Below are 21,838 nucleotides of genomic sequence, written 5' to 3' on the forward strand. Positions count from 1 at the left end.
AAAGGCTCTAGATTTAAAACAGCCCCCCCCCCGATTTGAATATTTCTTCTGAGCTGGCATGCAGAGCCTAAGCACTTATTAATGCTGGAATGCCCTGTGGTGATAAAAATGCACAACATCCAAATGAAACCATAATCACTCTGCTATTTATTATTCCAGTCTTTAGCTATTAGGCATTTTAATCATAGATTTAATTATTTGTACTGGGGAGAAGCAGATCATCCAGCCTCTTCAGAGTGAGCTTGTCTTCTTGCGCTGAGGTGCAGCCAAGTTCCACATCAACATGCACAGTGGAAACCTGTATATTTATATTGTGAACTTTAAGTTCAGGACGAGAGCTGAGACGGGCGAAGTGAGGTTTTCCTGTTGGTTAAAATAACTTCCTACATATTATACATTCACATGTTTTATCTAATTTAGTCTGTTGTAACTGTCTTCTTCTGGGTTTTCAATGGAATCTTGTGCATTTCAGGAAAGATTTAGTTTCTCACAACTCAGGTGACACACTAACTACAAAGTGGTATTACATTCCTATTGTTTTTTTTTTTTTATAATACCCTCAATGTCCCTCAACCAGAAACGTAATAATGTATCAGTGCTAAAAGTGTTTATGTTATGAGCGTTGAGTTTAGATCGTCTGAGTTTGACACCAATACTATAGCTGCCTGTCAAGAAGCTGCTTTGTCATTGCAAATGGGGAAACAAAACACTGCTGCGCCACGGTTGATCAATACACCTAACAATGCTGACCCTGACCTGGCCACAAGCCAAAACTTGGTGGTGTCACTATAAAGTTGTTTGTGGGAGTTGTGACCTCTTCAGAGTTTTTTTTTTTTTTTTTTTTTTTCCCCCCCTTACTCAGATTCCAAGATACTCAGATTTAAAAATGCTGCATGTTTCATCAGGTTTCTACAAAGTATAATCAGTAGCGTCTGCTCGCTGTTAGGCTTGCAGACAACCAAATTATAAGCTTTGTGTTTCTAACTAAAATTCTCCCTGGGAGTCATACTTTCATACACGCAGAGTTGTCCCTTAGACTTTTTTTTTTTTTTATCAAAGAACTAGAGATTTTCTAATGAACTCGTTCGTCTTTGGCGCTGATGATAGAGTTTAATGCCGAGCCTTAGACGTGCTCCATCTGTCAGTCATCCAGCATTGTCTGTGCAAACAATAGCAGCACTTTTACTTCAAGATCCCCGAATGCTTGAAATAGCTCATCCCACTTTGCAAATCCCTGCCATTTCTAGGTTTCCAGGAGTGCAGTTTTCAAAACATTTTGTGTTAATTGTTTTGTTTGTTTTTTTCATCAGGGATCTTCAGTATGTAAATGATAGTTTACTGCGTGTAGGGGATGCTTTGGCAGGGTTGATGGGTAGCCCCTCCAGTCCTCTGTCTGCTGTGTAAAGGGGGGCCAACACTCAGCAGGGAGTGAAAGACAGGCACACTATGATGGATGTGGGTGTGTGTAGGTGAGTGATAGACAGTGCCTGTGTGTGTACTGTACATCATAGTGTGTGTGTGTGTGTGTGTGTGTGTGCATTCGTGTGTGTCCCTGCTGCAGCCAATTTTTTTTTTTGTGATCAAAATGTGGCAGACAGGATAGAAATAGGCGTGGGCCACGGTGGTACATTAGACTGATGTCATGTTTTTATATATTTTCGGGACTTGATTGGATCAGCTTGTGTAGTGAAAGTGGTCGTGTGTACAGCCTTTGTAATTGTTTCCTGTTAGGCCTCTGAGATCTTTACACAGCCTATAATTCTTGAGGTGTGATTTTAATGATTATTAGAGGCAGATTATTATGCAGGCTGTGATCAACCTCACCACCTGCAGAAGAGGAGCAGGAGGGTGGGGGAGCTGAGGAGGACGACAGTTGTTGTGGTTAGAGACAGAGTTGGAGAGCGAGACGGTAATGGCTTTTACAAGAGGTGGTTTTCTTCAGATTCAAAGTGACAGAGAGGAGCGGGAGAGAGTCTTTTAATATTCATGTCAAGTCCATGTGGTTCTGTTTGTGTTGTCTGTGTGTGTGTCTGTGTGTGTGTGTGTGTGTGTGCTCACATGCTTGCAAAGCTTTAAGAAGCTATATATGACACTGCTTTGGTTTGGTTGCCATAGCAGCATCTACCTGTCACTCCTCACAAACAAAATCGGGTTCAAATGATTCTCTCCACAGAGGAGAGAGGTGGGATGTAATCACAGCACACATTGTGCTTATTTCCCCTGATGTCTGCTGTCTCATCTGCTCATAGGAAACCCTGAAGGAAAGCAGCAGTGAGGCTTCCAGGCTTAGTTAAGACAAATGAGAAAATACATTTGCCAAAACAAAGGACTTTGATAAGGCTGTGGCGTGATCGTGTGAAGTTGCTGCAGAGCGTTGGGCAGTTTAGTGAGTGAGAGAGTGAAGGATTGGTTTCTTTATGTAGAGGCTCCACCCGACTGGACGTGCTCTCCAGATGTGGTCTAAGTGTGGGAGTCCTCAGGGTGAGAGGGAGGGAGGGAGGGGGGGGGGGTGTTTGCAGCCCGGAGTGAATTAAGGAGACAGCAGGTCAAGGGCACTGCTCCACTTGTTTACTCAGACAGCTATCATTCATTATCATTTGTCTGTCAGTGTCGGGATCTTGTTACTGCAGTGCCATTGACCTCAATCATGTGGTGGCCATTTTGAACACTTGGGGTGGGAAACTGCTTCAGACACTCACTGTCATATATGGCTGCATATGTGTGTTAGTGTTGCTTAAACACATACAAGAACCTCAGAAGAGTATTTTGCTAGAATAGCAACTTAAAGCTGCTTTAGTTTTAGCGTGAGGTTGGTGTCTGGCAACATGAGCTATAAATCCTTCAGCTGATTCATCAAATAATAGAAAATTAATCCATGAACTACTTTAACTTTGTCTGCCAGAGCTTTTTGGAAAAGCCGTGAAAATGTGGATACAGTTTCATGTGTTTGCAACTTAAAGACCTGTTGGACTGTTAGTTGGACAAAAAAAGATATTTGAAGATGTCACGATGGGGTGTGATGGGGATTTTATAGGCTAAACAATGATTTCAACTGCTTAAAAATAATCAACTAATGATCCTTTTCATTAGCAGTTAATGGGCGGATTAGCTGTTAATGAAAATGATCATTAGTTGCTGCAATGCTGGAGAGAGAGAGGAACCGCTGGAGGTTAGGGGAGACCTCGTTAGAGGAGGACAACAGATGGGCTGTCCTATCAGTAATAACAGGTGTGTGTGTAGAGGGAGAGTGATGCTGCATTAGAGGAGAAAGGCTGGAGCAGAGTTATCTATGGAGCTATAGTTCTTATCAGGTGTCTAGGGAGATTTTTTGCAGCCCCATCACAGTAATGTTATCTGAGCTGTAGTCCTCCCTGTGGACAGAGACTGACATGTTGAACTTGAGGAGCTCATCTTGCTCCAGCTCAGACGTCATGCAGGAGGAGAGGAGGAAGGGAAGGAGACAGAAAGACAGAGAGAGTCATATAAGGGGTGCGAAGAGTAGAAGTGAGGACTGTCAGGGAAATGGGATGAGTGGAGGGAAATGTGAAGGGAGCAAAAGAGCAGACTCAGGCAGGGCTCTAATGGACTACAGGGCATCAGTGTCAGGCTTGCTATCTTGGGAAGAGCGTGGATAGATGGTGGGACTTGAGAATGAGAAGGAGGATAGGAGTGTGGGTGCACAAAGGCACACACTGGACAAACTGTACGTCTGCTTCCCATTAGCTGTCTGTGAGTGTCGGTTGAGATGGTTTACCTCAGCTGGTGACTGCTCGGACTGCCTCCACACTTCATCTCCTTGCCAGTGCCCCGGCTGTAACCTCGCACCACAAGGCTCAATGTTTGAGTCAATGAAAACTGCTGACTTTACTCACACTCACATATTGTCATACCGATCGTCTTAGAAGGAGTGTTGTATAAGTCATTTAGCACAGGGGAACATTTGGCTGAAGCCCAAAGTGCATTCTGGACCATACATCCTTTCACTGACAATACAAAATGATGTGAAGCCAAAGTACAAACTTGTGCAAATATTTCTTCTTGAAGAGTGTTTATACGAGCAAAGTCTCCTGCACTGCGCAGGTTTGGCAAAGCTTTATGGGAAGTGCTTCCTTTCGTTAAATGGAAGGTCAGTTTTTTTTTTTTTTTAGGCAGAAGCTGATCAACCTCAAACACCCACAACCTCCTGAAATTCTTCAGGTGTGTGCAATTCAGACTAGTAGTCTATGAAGCCTCTCCCTCTGTGTATACATTGGATGTGGACCAAGTAGCTGTCTATGTGATTACGGGAGAAATGAGGCCTGTGGTTGAGTCTGACCATGATCCTGTGGGAGGTTGCAGTAGTTGTGTCTCACTATTGGATTAAAAAAGCAGGAACATTCCTCCTTTCTCCCCCGTCTCTTGTCAGAGCTGTATTTCATCCTTTAGCTGCAACCCTCTCCTACTTTCATACGCTCTACGTGCATCTCTCTGCAGGATTCATAATTGGTGAAAACTGAGCCTCAGTCAGATGCTAACATCATTACAAAGCCCACCTTCAAGATTTGAGATGTAAATGATTGGTAAATAGCAAAAGCCTTCCTTGTCAGATTGATCTCGCTTCAGTCGGATTTGTATTCCCCATGTTCCATTAGCTGCTGTGGCTTCAGGCGAGTAATGCCTGAGTTTGAAGGTCAGGCCCCTGAGTGAGATCACCCCTGTGTGGGCGAGAACCCCCTGAACTCATCTCGTCCTGGACGAACAACAGAGAAGAGCCGATTGGAGGAGGAAGGGCAAAATGTGGTGGAACATGAGGTTTCCAGGCCTTGTTTTCAGCGCTCATGCACTGATGGGCTTCCTGATAATGTGCTGATTGTCGAGGGGAGGAGATGGCCTCTCATCCCTGATCATTGTGGCGGTTGCATTGACATGATGCCAAGATTTTCTCCATGCCTGCCCCCGGTCACGCCCCTTTGCCTCTGAGCTTTGTTAGTGAGCCCTGTTCTCAGGAACCCTCTCTAGGTGTCCCTAATGGTATGTTGGCAGTGTTGTCCATGGTATCTGTGCCGTATGTGTGTGCCTGTGTGACTGCATACATATGTATGCATGAGAAATAGGAGCAAGGGCCTCCTATGTTGCTGTTGTTATTGTTGTTGTTGGTGTCGACGCCTCACTCATCCCCGTGAATGGACTGCTCGGTCTCAATAGAAGAGGGGCGTTTGTGTGGGCTGGGTCCATCATTCATTTACTTCATTCATGTCCCCGGGGATGCGGAGGGGGAGTGGCATACAACACTGGCACGGCATTAACGCTCAAAGCAACTCTGTCTGTCCTTTACCTCCCTCTGCTCGCTCTCCCTCTGTCTCTCATCATTCTTGTCTCCCACTTTTCCTCCTCTTGGCACAAAATGCTGAAACAGTCATCACTCAAAGCTTGGCGATGATCCTGGGCTTTCATGTTCTGTAGGATTTCATGTTAGATGAATTGATGTGCTCCTCTGGACCTTGTGCTTCGCAGCACTACAATGATGGAAGACCACAGACAGCCCCTCAGAGAGCTTATAGGAAGCAGCACCTCCTGGCACAAACACAGAGGCACGAACTTTTTTCCATGGCTAACGGATCTAGTTTTAATGTGGTTGACTCAGCTGAGAGGAAACAAAAAAAATGTCTTCTGCCACTGGGAAGATCTCCAACCTAAATGATGCTTTGTTCAAGTGTAATCGCGTTTAGAAAGTATTAAAAAGCTTGGAATTCATTACTCCATGGCTTTTGATTATACTAATGTCATTCACATACAGGATTGGTGCACAGCATGAAATTTAGCTTTTCACTACCGTGGCCGGATTACGCTGTCCTATTAAACCAGCTATGCATGATTAATTAGTCACAAAGCATTGCAATACATTGTGACAAAATTAGACCATAAAAACAACAGGAACCTCACATTTATTTTAGCTTCCACGCTGCACTGCACGCTGTGATGTTTAACTGGATTGTTCTGTATCACTGGAAGCTTTGCGTTGTTAGCCTAGCATTAGCTTTTGACAAATTGTACTCATGCTGTTGTGGTTCATCATGACTCAAACCAACCATATATTCATGTGTCCAGCACCAGCGTGCAGCATTTCAAGATACGTCAGGTGTGGAGCTGAATGGGTTTTGTTGGTGATAGATTTAAATGCCTCCAAACAAACTGATCCTAAAATTGCTATACAATACACAAAGCACAAGAACTGAGTAATACAGTATGGAGATGCTGGAAAGTGAATAGTATGAAAGTGAAGCCATGTTAGCTCCCTTTATGGTACATCCAAGTTTTGTGTTTTGTGGGCTACCAGGTCCCACGTAGCTGTATGTGATTTAAATCCGTCTTCTAATGTCCAACTCTGGGCAAGGCAGACAGTAAGAGTTAATTTCTTTTAAAAAAGACTGAAAGCAGTGGTTTTAAAGGTTATCTCAGTGCCAAATGTCATAAATGTGCAATAAACACAGAGATTATTTTCATCATTAATCTGTAAAATGACATCTGCCATTAAGATAAGGAAGCAGTATGGAGAGCTGGGTTTGCCTACAAAAGTTACGTCTTCATTTGACCACTTTTCTTTATGATGAGATGGAAACCTTTGGTATAACAATCATCCTGTAACAGTGACGCACGCTAGCACATTCAGTTCAAATAAAATACTTGTCGCTACATTTTTTTTTTTCTGTTGCATGATTGCGAGACGATCAATGGATGGTCTCTCAGCATCTCCCAACTCTTTCTTGTGTGAATGTTGCAAATGATTTTGTAGTTCATCAGATGATCATAACCAGACTGCTGGAAAAGCTACAAGAGGAAATATGGCAAGCTGCAAACAAACAAGCCCCAAGCAGAGAAAAAAAATAAAAAAATACCGTGTCTGCTGTTCAGATCTGATGAATGAAAAACAGATAACGATGAGGAGAGACGGGAGTGTGAGAAAGAGCGAGAGAGGCCACTGATAAAAGAAAGAAAAGTCTCTCTCTCTCTCTCCATTCCTGGTGTGGCTCAGTCTGTGGTTGCCTTATCAGTGCAGAGCGGATGGCTAAGCACTGATTTATGCCAAGGTATGACAGTGTAAGATCAGAGGGGTTTTGGCCTCCATGTGTCTGTGCAATCACTGGCCTCCTTCAACGCCCCATGAGAGGACGGATGGAGGAACTGTGACCAAGATTTTCCACTGTCACGCATGTTGCCCTTCCTCCCAACTGATAAGACTCTCGCCTTCCTCTCCAAATTTTTCTCTTTCTCTTTATATCTCACTATCTGTCTTTCATTCTCAAATCAAGACGGGTACTTCCCGCTAATGCTTTCTTTTGTCAAACCTGTCAGAGCATCTCCCACCTGGATGTGCAGACGTGTTTAGGTGTGAGCCTTAAGCCAAATAGCTATGAAGTGCTAAATCCTACTGCACATATTAATAAGCGGGTTATGAGATGGTACCGCCATGGTTTATGAGTGTGTTGCATCATGACTGTTTAACTGTTGGGACAGAATATTTCAACATTTCTTATCTACCTCTGCTTGTGTGCATACTAAATCTCACTGAGCAGAACTGCCAACAATAACATGCCAGGAAAATCACAGCCATTTTCTGATTCACTGTTTGTATTTGAGTGCATAGAGTTTTGTTCCACTCGGTGCATGTAATTGATAAAGCCTGTAATCTGAACTGGGGGCAATCTTATTTGTCCATTTCATGCCTGGTTGGCAGTAATTGCTGTGTTGTATTGACATGAAGGGTTTAAGTGAACAAGAGGTCTTGTTGTGGTTTGTTTAGGGCAGACATTGGTTTTTTTATTGTTTTTTTTTTTTATCCATCTGTCTCTGAACCAGTTTCTTAGTTTCACTAAAACCTCACCATTCATCCGCACAATGACATTTGGGAAACTCATCCTTAATGATATGAATTTATCAAGAACTAGAGCCATTCAAACTCCTCTCCCCACTGGCCCTTAAACAGCCGCATTCTGCATAGTGACCCCTATTGTCACGGGCGTGAAAAATGCCACAGGGTCATGGGGTAGGATGTCCCATCTGTCCATCAAACATGAAAGCCGCCAAATCAACAGGCACTGGTGTCTTAAATGGGAGGGGTGAGTGCGTCAGTCAGTGAGGGGAGTAAAAAGGCAGTGGATTACACAGACAGACAGTAATCTATAGGTCTGTCAGCCTGTCACTCAGACTGACCTTGGGTAGCTTTGCTTTAATTGCAGGCTGGGACGAGGGAGCGGGGCCTGCCTTTAGCAGACAATTCACATTATCCATTAAAGATGTAATGGCTGCCAACATGTTTCATCTTGAATGACATTTTTGGTGCTTTCAAAGCAGATATTTAACCTATTGGAATGTAAATTGTCTTTTTTTTTTTTTTTTTAGCCTGTAATTATTGTCTGTGAAGCCCCCTCATTTTTAAGTAAAGCAGACCATTCATGTTGGGAAAGGATCATCACATGCCACATTCCTTTGGTCACATACTCAAGTTAGTGCTTCCTTTTTTTGGAGGATACTTGAACAAACAGAACTCCAAAGCTGATGGCATTAAGGTGGTCTAAGCCGACTGCTGCCTTTTTGAGATTACACTTCAATATGCCACCTGCCTGGAGCTGGGTGATGTACGTCTCCCTTCACACCTCTGATAAGCTCAGCTATCGCCTTGTCAAATTAACATCTTCACAGAGACCCTTTGACATAGAAACAGGACAGGAGGTGGTGATGATAGACTTATGAAATATTTTGGCATGTTCCGAAAAATAAAAGATTGGCACATCATTGCAACAAAAACGTGTTTTCATATTTTTTATTTTTCAAGTCAGTCACTACAGGTTAAATTATGTTCCCAAACTACACTATTTCCATAACAATTGTTCTATAGCAATCCCACTGTCTGCATTCCTTTCTGCCAACCCTCCCCCTTCTTCAGCCCCTTCCCCTTTTGCTTCAACTCCCACCATTCTCACTACCATCATATCCATCATACAGCCACTTCTTCCACTAAGAAAAGATGAATACCCTTGACTGACGGTCATCATCCCCCCACTTTTTTTTCTCCGCTCATCTCAGACAGACAGCAAATGGACACGTTAACATTGGATGCTGTGGGACTCACAGCAGCCAGTCAGCTTAGTCTCACCAGTTGGTCTTCCTGTAGTTTTCTTCTCTTCCCACAGCTCTCACCAAACTTCTCTGCTGCGTTTGATTGTTTTGATATTGTTTGGGTCAAATCTGTGTGAAAAAAATACAATTGCCAAAAAAGAAAAAAGAAAAAAAAAAAAAGTTATTGTTCAAAGGGAGACAAACAAGAGATGGTGGAAGATGATGGAAGGAGGCAGTGGGATGCTCAACTTGTTGATAATAAAAGTTGTCATAATATCAGTTTTTGTCAATTCCTGCACGTTTAACCATAAAACTCATCATGCCATCAAAACGTCACCAAAGAGAGAGGTGGACACAGAGAAGAACATAGTAAAAGACCCGCAGATAAAGCTGCTGCTTAGTTTTGGCCTGTCCTGGGAACTATCAGTGATAAAGGATACTTAATATAAGCATGGCCAGTGTTGGGCCGAAACCCAATAAATGAAACACTAACAAATAACACCTAACATTTGTGGGGCTCAAGCTGCTCTCATTCTCAAGAAGAAAACATAATATTGTTCCTGGGCTGCTCCCAAGTAATAACAGCCGAGGAGTTACCTGTAATAACTTGTCAGGGAATATCTGTGTGTTTTAGTTTGAGAATATACTCAAGAATTGTCCAGGTATACTGCTGGTTAATTTGTTTTTCTTGGGTTGCAGAGCTTAACAGACTGCAGAGGTAGAGTTTATGCTCTGAGTGTAATTACCCCCAGAATCATCCGCTGAGGTCAGTGCCATATTGATCTGTTGGTTCACTGGTGCACAGCTGGCCACTAATGGAATGGATTACTACAGGAATGTTATGTTTGATCTGTTTGCAAAGAACTTCTCTTTAGGGAGAGTGTTTAGAAAAATCTTGACCTTCTATGTTCGAAGTATCAATTAACCATGACATGCAGTGTAAGCTACTCGACCAAATATTAATATATTTATTTGGATGACTTGTCAAAGATGCTATGCAAATAGGTTTAGCCAGCGATTATTTATTGATTGAGAAACACACTGATTTTTGGCAGGTATAATGTTCACCATCGCCATCATCTCATAACAATTTTAGTTCAAATTAAAATAGTAAAAAGCTCATGTTAGGCAATTTGGCATTAAATGAAAATTCAGAGGAATACTTAAGTTAGTATATACAGCCCCTGGGAGCTATGAATGTCTGTACAAAAAAATGTGCCAGTCTATCTCTAGATGTTGAAATATATTACAGGACAAGTCAAAACTTCTATCTGTTGGTGATGCTGCAAAAAGAAAAATGCAGGGAATCTCCAAAGTCACCATGGCTCATCCTCTGAGGACCATGATTGTCTATATCACATTTCATGGTAATCCACGTGATATATGTTGCGGTAGCCTCGACCAAAGTGGTGGACCGGCCAATTTACTAACAACGCTCCATTGCATCCATATAGCCGAAAAACTTTTAAAAATTGTATCAAAGGTCATCTCAAGAATCAATGTGACAGTACAGCAGACACTGTAGGAAAAAAAAGTTTGAGGGATATTCCATAGAAGGTTATTTCAGTTGGTTTGCAATGAACTTGAGGTCTTATGGTTATGCATGCCTGTCTCAGTCTTTGTGGCGAAAGCTTCCACTGGCTGTTAACGGAGCACAAAGGCTTTCAGACAGATGAGCAGGTCCTCACTGCAGGCTCTAACTCCAACACCCCATCTGAGGTCCACGCCACGCTGCTCAGCAACCAGCCGCCTGATTGTTGAGCATTATCTGGTTGTCCCCTGCCTGTCAGATGGCATTAGTGCACGAGGCTCGACCCAGGATCTGTGCTGACACGTACCTGGTCGGGGGTGACCCTGTCTTTGTCTAGCAGCGACGTGGGGTCAAGTGGGTGTATGCGGCAGCAGTGCATGCAGTATTATGTCGACTGTGCAGAGGCAGATGGGTTTCTGGCACTCGCCCATTAGTGGCCTGTGGTATGATAACTCCACAGATGCTTGTGACCCCGGAGCTTGACTAGCTGCCCTGTCTGGTCATTTGGGACTGAGGTAAGGTTTATATTCACATCTTAAACCTCTAATTGACCATCTCGTTTCATGGCCAACACAGGATGAGGCACATACAAGGGATGTCCCGAGCAGTGCAGTGCATTTAACAAAGGTTAGCGCATTTTCCATTAACACATTTAATCCAAATGCTCCAGATGGGTATATTAAGTGCAATTCCGCTCCATTTAATGCATGTTTTGAAGTTCTGCTTTAGAAATGATTGTAAAAGCTCAAAATCCAAACCCTCAAAAAGCCCTTCTTGGCTGAGGTCAAATAAATGTGGCCCATCTCTCCAGGTGGCCTGGTAGTTGAGAATGCATACTACAAAACATTGCCAGTTCAGCACCAACCAGTAACCTTTGTTGCTTGGCATCCTGTATCTGTCGCCAGGGTAGCTGACAAAAACACCACATGGTGTATATGGACAGAGGCAAAGTCATCCATTAAATTTACATAAATGCCATCTTAGCTGGAGAGCAGCAATGAAAATGCCATGATGCGTCAGAGTTGTTAGTCCTTGTTTGAATGTGCCATCATGTCACATCCTCTTTTGCACAACACACAACCACATAACAACATGCATTTTATTTTGGCAACGTCTGGGAAATTTGCGTAAAACAAGCACTTGCATCACTGCATCAAGCATCACTGTTCAATCTCATTAGACATGTCTCTTCACTCCTTCTTCATAGCGTTAAGTACTTCTAATGGGTGAAGTATGAGCCTGACAGTCATAGCAAAATACATCAGCGCCCTTCTTCTTCCACCTGTGGCATGCTGGGTGCCTAAGAAAGGGCTGAAGGAATCAGCAGAAAAAAGGCATGTGTTATCTCAATGGACTGGTATGCAGACGGGGGCTATAGTCGATGCTGGCAGGATCAGACAAGCCGAAGAAAAGGAAAGGTGTCAGAGGAAGCTGGGTGATAAATCAAAACAGTATTAACCAGGCATAGAGAGGAAGATTTAAGATAGAAAGGGACGCTGTAATTTCTTTGGTACAGCTGCCTTGACAACATCTTTAAATAATCCATCCAATGTTCTGGATGGTGTGCAAGGCTGGTGGAAATACTCAAACAATCTGAGGAGGTTGATGCAGGACAGGAAAATGATAAATGATGTTGAGATAATTGTTTCCTCATCACTCCTCACTGAGCGATAATAAAGTTTTATTTTGTAAAGAAGAAGGAGCAGCACTTTGGTTATCTGACTCTGGCCATCGCCTGCTGTAAATTTAAAATCATCCAAACGAATGGTTGATTGAAATGACTGAAAGGAAGAAAATGTTTTGGCCTCTTTTCAATATAAGAGAGTATCAGATGGTGCTTAACCTTATCTGGACAAGTATTTCTTGGAGGATTGAACCTTCACTCATAAAAAGCTCAGTGGTGCCCCGACTTGTTTCAGTTTCCTGCACTCCATCCTCACATCGGTCCTTCACATTAAAACAGCAACATACATTATTTGTATTTGCCCACCTAAAAGACATATATTCATTTTATGATCAGGACATCAGTTGCCAGCGCATTCTTAAATTGTTCTAAACTACTGTTGCCAAAATGAAACTGTTTTCTGATCTGACAACTCAATGGTTAAGGTTTGGTTAAGTTTAGGCACAAAAAAAGGAAAAAAATAAAACTCATGATTTGGTTACAGTAAGGGAACAGTCGTGGTCATTAAACAGCAGGAAACAGGAAAATGAACAGTGGCTTCCCATGTCAAAGTCCAATGATTTGTTGACCCATCCATCCACCTCCAGTGGCTCCCTCTGTGGATTTTGAGGTTTTATAATAATGTTACACTATGTTTTCCTTCATTCCAGACAGATTAGAGTCATAATTCCAACATCAGCTAGAAGTCTTTGTCACTTGAACGTAAAAAGCTGTGTCTACCATAAATGCTACGTCAGCATTGTACCAGCAAACAGTAGCTTCCACCCCTCCCTACCCAGAGAATGGACTGATTGCCCACATCCCATCTGGGAGAAGATTTCCAGAGCATCTGAACAAGTATGCTCAGATTTTCCTCAAAAACTCCCCTCCATTATTTTTTTAACTTGAGCCTAACAGGCCTGATTTGAACTGCATTTTCCAGCCTACTAGTAAATGCCCGTTCGTGCACCTACTGCGTAAACTTGGTCAAAAATCTCTGATAATGATTCTGTCAAGGGAAACTCATATAAGAAAATAGAGACTATCTTATTTGTCATATAGACTAGTGCTTATTTGCTCATTTGACCTAAATACATGTTACACATATTTTTTTAAAATACAGGTATGTGCCGTCTATTTAACTTGTGAATTAGAGGTGTCTGTATATACGTTAGTAGTTGACTGCTAAGTCTTTTTACTCATTTTGAGCACTTCTCTCTCCACTCCTGCTCTTTACCTAAGCTAGAAGATGAGATCTCAGTGTTTTTGTGTATTAGGGAACACTATCGTTTTGTCCTTTGTAACAACTCATGGTTCGAATATGCATTAGCGAGCCTCTGTGTGCCTTTGTGTTTTTTTTTGTTTGTTTTTTTTTTTGCCCCTCCAGCAGCAGTAGAAGGGAGCACAGAGCTCTGTGTTAGGAGCTGAGGAGCTCTCTCAGAGTTCAGCTCAGAGTTTCCATGGCTCTCGCCCGCCTGCTTTGATAAATGGAAGCTCTTACGTTCGCTGTCAGGCTTCTCTACCTCATGGGACTCCTCCCTCCATTCTCACTCCTCCACCACACCATTTGCTGTTGTGGGTGAAAAATGACCAGAGGGAATAGAGTGGATTCTCAGTGCTGGACTGGAGAGTGGAACACCCAGACAGGGTAGAGGTGGCTGTTGTCCCCAGTGGACCCTGAGTCAACACTTGCTGCTAATGGTCTCTCCAAATTTACCTCCTAATTACCCCCCTCTTATTGCCCCCAGCTAGCAGCACACTGGCCATGACCTTGATACACAAGGAACAAGGGAGGGTGCTCTTGTAAATTACGCTTTGTTCAGTTCTGGTTCAAATTAGAGTGGAGTGATCTGGTTTATCGACACAAATGATGCAAATTTCAGCGATCCCAATCGAATCGAGGATTAAGAGAAATCTGAATCTGATAATGTGATTCCTCTGAAAAAGCACTGTGCATCTGGGTGTTTGTTAGCGCAGCTGACAGAGAGGGAGAGTATTTGTGTGCCAGGTCAAAGGTCAGCCAGGGAGTGGAGGATTTTTCACTCATTCAGACCAGCTCTGTCTCATTATTCAGCCCTTTCCAAAATCCCTCTAACCTGTGTTGTCACCACTGACCACTGCTGCCAGGCTGACCAGCTCGCTGCAACATCAACAAACACAGCTTCATCATCATTACAGTGGCTTGCAGCATCTGCACGACCCCAGTCCCACACACACACACACACACACACACACACACACACACACACACACACACACACACACACACAGACGTAAAACACTTGTGCATACAATGGGAAGCCACAGGCTCAGACAGCGCCTTGGGATAGAGCATTTTGTAAACAAAGTAAGGAACCAACCAGTGTTTTTCATGTTCTCCAAAATACAGAGATTAGTCTTGTAAAGGAAGAGAGTCAGGCCAGTTAGCACACTGATTTCCTGAAAGGCAGGGCTTTATAGTGTTACAGTTCAGCGTTAATATGGATTTCTCACTTTTTATGGCAACGTATGTTTCTTTTTTCTTTGAAATGTAAAGTATGCTCAAGGAAATAATATAAATGTTATGCAGCTTAAATGTGCCTCACTATACTTTTTATGTGTAACTGAGCAGAAAACATGATTATAAAAACTACTTTGTGAACAGGCAACAATAAACATATTATATTAAACAGACCCCCCCCCCCCCCCCCAAAAAAAAAAAAAAAAACATTTCTTATATGAGGTGTCTTTTCCCATCTCTCCCTGCTCTCTTCCTCTCTTTAACCATCCCAACCCAGTATCATCGTGACCACCCTGCTCTCCCCTGACTTGGCTTGAAGCAGGCACCCTGCCTGACCCCCCCAGAGATAATCCTGATTATGCTGAAGTGTGTAAAGGGGCCAGGATGAGCTTTCACCTCAGACCCCTTGTGGCCTTTAACCTTTCACCTGCAGCCCTGGAGGGCTATTGAGGGCAGCTGTCCGTGGCGGAGTGTGTGTGTATTCATATAAGGCACTTCAGGCCTTTAGCAGTCACACTGCATTGGTTTTTGCTGAATATAACAGATGAATATGGTTTCTTTTTGTTTCATGACTGGATTTCTGGAAAATGAAGAATACTCTTTTATTATAGTTCATCCTGTTGTGTAAGAGGAGGAGGAGGAGTTGAGTTTACATTTGGAAAGAAAATCAAAAGCCTTGTACACGTCTTGCACTTCTCCCCTCTGCATGTAATCCCACTGTCTCCTCTTCTGATTACTACATGTACAGTATTACATGAAGTCAATGAAAGCTGGGTTTGCAGACCAGAGAAACTGAATGACCTTCACTGTCAGTTGAAGCAGAGATCTTCCTCTACTCCCTCGTGCTTTAATTAACCTTTCCTGTCATCCGAAACAGCAGAAATAGATTTGTTATAATCTCTCGTTTCCACTCAGGAAGTGAACTCACTACTTAAATCAATCTTTCCCTGCTCTCAATTTGTGCAGTAGGAGACAGGTGTCTCTGATTTGATGTGAGGATCAGAGAGCTCTACTGTTGTTTCAATGTACACACGCACACACACACACATACAAAGTGTATCAGTGGCAGACAAGCGTGAAGAGCATCTGAGTGACAGCATCCGGAAGAGGAGAGATAAGACATAATCTGGTGCCAATTATTTCTTCTTGACAGGCACAGGTAAGCAGCAATCAGTTCCAGTGACATGTGTACTGAGTCAATAGTCCAGGCCTCAGAGATGGAGAGAGGCTGATGATGAGGTGCTGAACGGAGGCAAACACAAAGCTGCGACAGGGTTGGGCTGATAAGGCTCTTATATCTGCAACGACCTCTCCATCCTGATGCACTGCTCTCAGATATTCAGTATGCACTGGGGATTTGCAATGAATTACATTCAGACACTTGTAATTCTCTATTGTGTGTGTTTACAGTTGACCAATGAATCAAAAAGTTCTCATACTTAACCGACTTAACAGGTTTGTCCAGAACAATCCTCATTCCAAAGTTGACTAATGAGTGTGGTCTGATCTGCAACCTTTATGATTAATAGCTGCTAAAGTTTAGACAACTAAAACTATTCACAGTGTTCATAGTTTAATTAATTTTGCACCAGGTTCTCACAGTGTGATGATTGCTATGCCACACAAAAAGAAAACGTGTGTGCACACACACACAGTACAGTGTGGTAATTAGTCAACTTTAAAGGTGCTAGTAGGTATTTTTCAATGTTTCCATGCTAAGCTAAGCTAATCACCTCCTGGTTTTAGCCCCACAGTTAAAATACATACATGAGAGTGGTATCAATCCTCTCACTTTACTCTGGGCAGATATATGAATGCATGTGTTTCCCAAAATTGTGAACTGTCTAATGATTTGCTGGAGGAGACATATTGAAACCACAGTCAAACAAAGAGCGTTTTCGACGATACAGAGATGCTCCTTTACTTGCTACTGAGAAACGACAACACCAGCGCCTGTTTGAATAAACTACCAATAATGTACTCTTTCTGCTGAAGACAAGTCTCAATATACATAAGAAAAGTGGGTCCTTCACTTTATAAATAAAAATCCTTTTAGGGACACATCTGTGCATGCATGGCTGCAGACAAGCTGCAGCAAGGTGGGGCCACACCTCTATGAGACTGTGAGCACCAGTAGATCGGGGAATTCAGACAACATGCCAGGGATGCCTGGGCAGGTATGTGGGATTTTCTGCTGCCTGCTTCCTCAAACCCCCGTCCTCCCACCACAACCCTCCTTTTTCACCCGAAACACACACACACACACACACACACAGATGTACACACTGAGCGGAAGAAAGGGGAGATTTCTAAGGCTGATAGCGGTAGGCCTGTCTGGGAGCTGCTTCTTTCGTCATCTCCTTACAGACACAAAACAGGGGTCACTTGTGTCCCTTTAAGGTTGACCCCGCAAAACCATACCATTGCACAAAAAGCCTGGCCAAAGGGCTACATACCTTGGCTGCAGAACAGAGCAGAGAGTGACCACAGTGCAGAGGGATCACATCAACAGGTGGACAGACTACAGGCTCAGTTTACCACCAGATGTCATTCACATTCTGGAAGAGCGGTAGGAAGAGATTGGGTTTTATCCAACACAGAAGGTCTTCAACAAACTAGAGACAATTCCACACACTCACTAGAGAGAGAGAAAAAGATGATTTAGCTCTGTCTGCCTCTGTGTCTGGTAGTGATTACGAAGACCTTGCCGGGAAACTCGGTGATATACACCAGACCCTGTGATCTTTAAAGACACACACTTGTGCCCTATCATTGCTGAATTTACCAGCTGGTTGTAAATTCAACCATTTAACACGATGTCAAGGCTGTGTATTGTTTTGTAACATTTTTTTGGCTTCAGAGGCACGGGCAATTATGGCTGAGCTGCAACACACAGGAATGCTTCTGAGCAGATGAATTTGTGCTGACAATAGAGCTTATGAGTGCTTTGAGGTGGACTGTTATCATACTTTACTCCTTATCTCACCACGCCACAGGCATTATTTCAAAGAAAATGTGTTTTAGCGTGTCCCGTCTCGCAAAGATGTAATATTTCTCCTGAGTGCAAGATTGCCACTTCATTTTCACAGATTAAAATGGCAAGATGAATAGAGTTAATGTACTGTATAGCTTTGATAGAGTCATTGTATTTTAGCTGAGGGGACTTGTAATCTTCATATAGGCTTTAAATGTGCTTTGGAATGAGTCCCATGTGCTGTAGATGTTGAGAAATTCTTGTAAATGACAAGCAGTCCTGGTTGGCACTTGAACCCTATCTCATTCTCACCATTATGTTCCATACATTATGATCTTCTACAGTTTTATGCAGTGTAAGAACGGGGCTGCGTACAAAAAGGGGTGCTGTGAGGAGGCTAAGCCTTGCTGCTTACATCAGTTATCAGAAACATGCAGACCTCCATGAAAAGCTTTTTTTTCTTTTCTTCTTTTTTCAAATAATTTTCATCAAACACAGTCAAACATTTTTTCCATTATTTGTCAGTGGTCTCCTACTGACATTTAGCTTTGGAAAACTTAAGACAGAGCAGTGTTTGAAGTGGGTGTTTAATAATTAGAAGTTGTCCAAACCGCAATTGGATATAATTTACAGCCTGTGAATTTTCTGTACAAAGATAATTCTTCCATTTCGAAAGTGTTTCACACAGTTTATTTTCATATAATTTAGCACCTTATGGTGCGTTTCATTTGTGTATTTTGTTAACTGCCAGTAATTTCTTTATGAGCTCACACTGAAAATTATCTTTACTACTGCAGCTGACTATCCTTTGGTCCTTGTGTCATGCTGGTTTTCATTTTCATGATCCATGTGACCTTAGCGAGATCAGAAGGGTCTTTTTTTTCTTTTTTTTTTAAGGACAAAATTAGGTCTGCCTCAAAACTGGTAGATATTGATCCAATGATCCTGAATGAAAGATTAGAAGAGAGAGAGAAAGATGGCAGGCTGTCAAACATGGAAGCTGTTAACTGATAATGTGTTTTGATGAATGTTTATTTGTAATGTAGTAGGTTATCAGCCTGTCTAGTCCGTCCAGTCTGTCTCGTCCATCTGTCTCTCCACTCTCGTTGAACTTTGCGGTGACCTAACCACTGTCAGACTTGTGACAGCCAGTCACCTCCAGCGTGCTCCCACTCAGATGCCCCCCGAGTGTGAATCTGAGTGCAGGGGTGATAAATGTGGGATGTCAGCTGGTAACTGTCCCTGAAGCTCCTGTGTCGTTCGACTGCTGGTCCTGCCAGAGCAGCTAGAGGGCCGAGTGTATAGTTGACAAGCAGACAAGGATGGAAAATGAGACGGGATGTTTATGGAGAATGAGCGGAGATGTACTGTTTTAGGATGTTCTCTATTTGTGTGTGTCTGTGTGTACTGTGTTTGCACCACGAGTGCAGATGCTTAACATGGGCTGTCTGGAGGGGCTCATTCTCAGGTTGCTGTCAACATCTGCACCTGTGTCCTCTCTTAACTGTACTAGCACATAAATCAGTTCTGATATGATTCCAATTATTATCAATTTAGGTTATAATGCCTAAATTTTCGGTCCTGGTTGGTTCAGCAACATCCGTGGTTCCCACGGTAATGTCATTTACAGTTTAATACAGAAGCAAACAGCTACTTTTTCACAAACACAACAGCAAAGCACCTGGTTTATCTGTTAACAGTGCAGCTAAACAAACTCACCTTGTTTTAATATAGAAGTCAGTCAAAAATAAACACACCCGTGATCTGATTTCACGCTGCACATGGCACAAGTCTCTTTCCACAAACAGCAGGGCGTAGTAAAGTCAGTTACCTTGCTGCGGAGTTGGAAGTGTGCAGCCTGGTGTGTGCAGCTGTTCATCAGCTCACTGTGGCTGCTCCTCCTGGTTCCATTACTTCCTATAATATGTCAAACCGTTCCACTGGCTAAAAGAAAAAATCTGAACTACACTGCATTTCCTGTGAACCACTTCACAATAAAAGTGTTTCGCAAGTTGAATGCCATGTAAAGCAGCAACAGTAGAAAATGTTCAGTTTGAAGTGGCAGTAACTTAATGCAGCTCTGATTCTACTTTAGGAAACAGTGAGGCTGATATGAAATAGATAAAACCGCAAACATTAATGCTGGATTACATACTGCATCATTTCCTGTGAATCCCTCTCATATAGGCAGGCAATTAAAAATCGAAACAGGAATGGAGGACAGCACCTCCATGAATTAATGCTACTATAAAGAGAAGTAATTACAGAATTTGGATATTATTTCTACAACCATAAATAGTATGCAAAATGGGATTTGATTTATGAAAATCTAACAGATTATGAATTGATCTTCACATATGTAAAACACAAAATTCAGTAACCAATTTTTGTAAGTTTTCTTGGAATCATTAATTTTGATAAAACAGAACAAAAGTTTGTAAGACAATACCCAATAATATGACAGTATGGTCATATCACCACAATATGACTCACTATATATTTCTGTCCATGAGAGTGGGAATAAGCATTACAGAATATGTGTCTGGAGGGAACTCATGAGAATTACACGGGTGACAGCCATGTCTATTCCTGTTTACTACCTTATCCACCCTACTGCGTGCCATGATGCTGCACCGTGACGGCAGCATTTCACAGCTCCTGAAGGAGCTCAGCTCAGCACACCAGCAGCTGAAAAGCTTTCTGGAAGAGGATTCATGTCAGTATTTCAACATGTCCTGTGCAGGTGGAAAACATCACGCTGTCTTTTATTCTAAGTAAAGTAACAAATTCTGCTTCCTCCCGGTCAAGGCAAGCTGTTGTAGCTGTTGGAGGGAGTCGTTTTCATTATCGGTGACTCTCGGACTTGGTTAAAGAGAACAGCAGGGATGTTTGTCTGGTCCCAATTGAAGTGGAACAGGAATAGGTCCCTCTATCTGGTACTCTAGTTTTCTCTGCAAATAGAATAGCACAACTGCAGGCTTAACTTCCTCAAGATCCACTTTCCCAAGTGCAGATTGAAAGAGAGCAAGAGAAAGAGAGAGACCTCCTATCAGATTCTCTAACAGCTCGGGAGGTAATGGAAGGACCGGGAGAAAAAGCTGCTTTCCGTACACCAGATCTCCACTTATCTCCCCTCACACCCCGAGTGTAACTTAAACTCACACACCAGTGATTTGCCCTGAGCAGTATGTGAGTCATTTGAGAGCAGTTTTATTTCACAACAGTTTTAACAGTGATACAGAGGAAAACAATGTGGGAATGTTATGTATGATATGATGTGAGACTAAGCCTGGGAGCGGTCGGCATCCTTTCCGCTTCACAAGAAGAGATTATAGTGAAGGCTATCATCTCTTTCATGGCTCGACAGAATTGGAAAAAAGGTGAATGAGACCCAGGATCGGACTGAACATTATCTGCTTTATGACCTTTTGTAATAGAAGCCATGTTATATGACTGCAACTCATGATACCGGTAGCAGTCCAGCATAGATGGGTCCAATACTGAAAAACCAGCACCGGCCGAAATGAATGGTCACATAGAGTGACAAATACATCTCATAGGAAACATAATTGTGAACACATTATGATTTGTATGAACGTAATGAGAATATGTTGTTAATTTACATATTTGATCATTTGCAAATATATAGATATTGAACATCAGTTACAACCTAATTAAAATAGTCCGTCCCGAAGTAGTGACTACAGTATTACCACACTGTTTTATGCTTATGTTCAGGAACTAACCACACTTGGTTAAGGTTAGGGAAAGATTGTGGTCTTGTTTAATACAGAAAAAGTTCAGTGACTTAAAACATAATGTGTTTACTTCTATTTCACAAAAAACACCATTAACCATAGCACTTTTGTTGCCTAAACCTAAAACGCAGACGGGATTCTGGATGTGAAACCCTGGTCTCTGGTGTGACATTCATGTCCTGTGTACTCCCACCATCCACCCCAGCCAACTCCTGGCAACTCCACTGCCATTAATAAATGTAGCGTGGCTTTATTCATTCAAAAAATACATTACCTCTGAACATAATCCAGACAGTGATTACATTTCATCCAAAAC

General features: G+C 42.5%; 1 protein-coding gene across 1 annotated transcript in view; it reads left to right on the forward strand.

The window, feature by feature from the left end:
- Positions 1–21,838, forward strand: part of LOC111222836 (semaphorin-3F-like) — a 50,713-nt gene that overhangs the window by 7,864 nt on the left and 21,011 nt on the right. The gene's annotated exons all lie outside the window — the stretch shown is intronic.

The sequence above is a fragment of the Seriola dumerili genome, unplaced genomic scaffold, assembly GCF_002260705.1.
Source record: "Seriola dumerili isolate Sdu_G_001 unplaced genomic scaffold, Sdu_1.0 BDQW01000109.1, whole genome shotgun sequence".
Classification (NCBI taxonomy): Eukaryota; Metazoa; Chordata; class Actinopteri; order Carangiformes; family Carangidae; genus Seriola; species Seriola dumerili.